The following is a 3737-nucleotide window of genomic DNA, read 5'->3' as shown; positions in this document are numbered from 1 at the left end:
AAAGTAAACTCTAAACTCTCATCCAACTGGGCAGCAGTCAAATGTCTTTCCACCAGGACCTTCTGCTCTGCCAGGGAGTGGCCCCGGCTAGGACTGTCAGTTGTCTCCAGGCCCCAACACTGTTTGCCAAGAGGTTGGGGTTGAAGGGTGAGAAGGGGAGAGTTCCCCATATGAGCCACCAAAATATCATGGGTTGCGGCTGGCTGGGGCTAGAATCCAAGGTGATAAAAGAATTTACCAAGACAGTTGTGAGTAAAGGAAGGCAGATTTATTAGAGAAAGCATGAAGATACATTGAAAGAGTGCAACGGGCAGCACAGCAGAGAAGCGGCTATCCGCCAAGAGGCAGTTTTAAAGGGTCGTGCTGGAGGGGACTACATGTGGATAAGGTGTGCAGATAAGGTCGTGCTGCCAGGGCTATATGTGGAGCAAGATATTTGGGAACAAAATGTTGTACCAGTGGGTTGTTTGCAGTTAGCCATTTCTCAGAACAATTACTCTCCCCGACCTGGGGCCCTTTCCTTATTGTTGCTTACTTATCAGGACTCCACATCCACCTCTTTTGTTTGTTTGTTTGTTTTTGTTTGTTCGTTTGTTTGTTTAGAGACGGAGTCTCGCTCTGTTTCCCAGACTGGAGTGCAGTGGTGCGATCTTGGCTCACTGCAACCTCCGCCTCCCGGGTTCAAGAATTTCTCCTGCCTCAGACTCCACAGCAGCTGGGACTACAGGTGCATGCTGCCACACCTGGCTAATTTTTTGTATTTTATTTTATTTTATTTATTTATTTTTTGAGATAGAGTCTCACTCTGTCACCAGGCTGGAGTGCAGTGGCGTGATCTCGGCTCACTGCAACCTCTGCCTCCTGGGTTCAAGTGATTCTCCTGTCTCAGCCTCCTGAGTAGTTGGGACTACAGGTGCGCGCCACAACGCCTAGCTAATTTTTGTATTTTTAGTAGAGATGGGGTTTCACCATGTTGGCCATGATGGTCTCGATCTCTTGACCTTGTGATCCGCCCTCCTTGGCCTCCCAAAGTGCTGGGATTACAGGCGTGAGCCACCGCGCCTGGCCAATTTTTTGTATTTCAGTAGAGACGGGGTTTCACCATGTTGCCCAGGCTGGTCTCGAACTCCTGAGCTCAGGAAATCCACCCACTTCGGCCTCCCAAAGTGCTAGCATTACAGGTGTGAGTCACCGCGCCCGGCCTTTTTTTTCCTTTTCTTTTCTTTTCTTCTTTTTTTTTTTTAGACAGAGTTTCACTCTCGTTGCCCAGGCTGGAATGATGCAATGGTGCAATCTCAACTCACTGCAACCTCCACCTCCTGGGTTCAAGCAATTCTCCTGCCTCAGCCTCCCAAGTAGCTGGGGTTACAGGAGCCCACCACCATGCCTGGCTAATTTTTTTGGTACTATTAGTAGAGATGAGGTTTCACTATGTTGGCCAGCCTGGTCTGGAACTCTTGACCTCAGGTGATCCACCTGCCTTGGCCTCCCAAAGTGCTGGGATTACAGGCGTGAGCCACCATGCCCGGCCATCAACCTCTTGATGTAATCACATTGGATCTTAGGTTCTATTGTATGAATTTTAGGAAACACACATATTCAAACCATAGCAGATGTCAGTACTCCCCTTCTACAAATTGATCTACAGATTCAATGCAATCCCATCAATATCCTAGCTTTTGGCTTTTTTTTTTTTTTTGCACAAATTAATAAGCTGATGCTAAAATTTCTATGGAAATGCAAGGGACCCAGAATAGCCAAAACAGTCTTGAAAAAGAGCAAAGTTGGATAACTCATTCTTCATAATTTTAAAACTTACTATAAAGCTATAGTAATGAAGATAGTGTAGTACTGGCATAGGGATAGATATATATTGATGGACCAGATGAGAGTCTAGAAGTAAATCCTCACGTTTACAATGAATTGACAAGCGGGTCAATTCAATTGAGTAAGAATAGTCCTTTTCATGAACAGTGATGGATCAACTGGATATCCAAATGCAAAAAAAAAAAAAAAGAAAAAGAAAAAGAAAGCTGGATTTCTCCCTCATACCGTACACAAATATTAACCTAAAATGAATTATAAACCTAAGTGTAAGAGCTAAAATTCTCAAAGTCTGCAAAGAAAACATAGGAGTAAGTCTTTGCGACTTTGGGTTAGTCCTAGACTTCTAAGATTTGACAGCAAAGGCACAAATGACAAATTAAATAATTAGGTGACTTGAACTTCATCAAAATTTAAAACTTATGCTTCAAGTGATGTTATCAAGAAAGTGAAAGACAGCCAGGCATGGTGGCTCACCCCTGTAATTCCAGCAACTCAGGGAGGCTGGGGTGGGAGAATCTCTTGAGGCCAGGAGTTTGAGACCAGCCTGGACAACATAATGAGACCCTGTTTCTACAAAAAAATTAAAAAATTAGCTGGGTGTGGTAGCCTGTGCCTGTAGTCTTGGCTACTCAGGAGACTGAGGTGGGAGGATAGCTTGAGCCTAGGAGTTGGCTGGTTGCAGTGAGCTATGACCATGCCACTGAACTCCAGCATGGGCAACAGAGTCTCAAAAAATTTTTCTTCTACATGAATATGCATAGCAATATTATTCATAATAGCCAAAAAGAAGAAACAACCCAAATGGCCATCAACTGATGAACAGATAAAATGTGGTTTGTCCATACAATGGAGTATTCGTTGGCAATAAAAAAGGATGAAGTACTAATTTATGCTACAATATGGATGATCCTTGAAAACGTTAAGCTAAATAAAAGAAGCCAGTCACAATAACCAACATATTATATGATTCCATTCACATTAAACATTCAGGATTGGCAAATTTATAGGAAGAGCAAATGTATTAGTTGTTGCTTAAGGCTGGGGTGGTGGGAGGAAATGGGGAGTGATAGCTAATGGGTATGGCATTTCTTTGGGTGATGATGAAAATGTTCTAAAGTTGATCATGGTGATGGTTGCATAACTCTGTGAAGGTATTAAAAATCATCAAAATGTACACTTTAAGTTGGCCAATTATATGGTTTAAGAAAGAAAAAATAAAATATTAAAAAATTTAATAAAGTAGCTATATCTTTTTTTTTCTTTAGATGGAGTCTCACTCTGTCGCCCAGGCTGGAGTGCAGTGGCACAAATCTTGGCTCACTGCAACCTCCGCTTCCCAGGTTCAAGCAATTCTCCTGCCTCAGCCTACCAAGTAGCTAGGATTACAGGCACATGCCACCACGCCCAGCTCATTTTTGTATTTTTAGTAGAGACGGGGTTTCGCCATGTTGGCCAGGCTGGTCTCCAACTCCTGACCTCAGGTGATCCTCCAGCCTTGGCCTCCCAAAGTGCTGGGATTACAGGCATGAGCCACCGCGCCTGGCTGTGCTCTATCTCTTTTTAAAGGGAGAGAAATTGGACAGTAGCTGGAGGAAGAGGGTAGGTTTTGAGATTTTTTTTAATGAGACAAAAATAATGAAAGCATGATATACTGATAAGAATGATCCAATACAAGGGGAAAACAACTGCTGCTGAAGGAGTTAGAAGAGAAACTTTCTGGAACAATGTCCTTGTAGGTAGAGATGATAGCATTTAGTGCTTAGGCAGAGGCACTGATCTTAGCTAAAAGTATAGACTAATTAGCACTAACTAGAGGTACACCATGCAGGTAAGTAAATGTGTTGGGAGCTTTGATTCTAATCCTTTCCATTTCTTTTTCAGTGAAACAGGAAGAAAGATGATGAGCTAAG

Source organism: Gorilla gorilla, chromosome 9 (assembly GCF_029281585.2).
Source record: "Gorilla gorilla gorilla isolate KB3781 chromosome 9, NHGRI_mGorGor1-v2.1_pri, whole genome shotgun sequence".
NCBI classification, from domain to species: domain Eukaryota; kingdom Metazoa; phylum Chordata; class Mammalia; order Primates; family Hominidae; genus Gorilla; species Gorilla gorilla.
Note: the sequence above shows the minus strand (reverse complement) of the source record.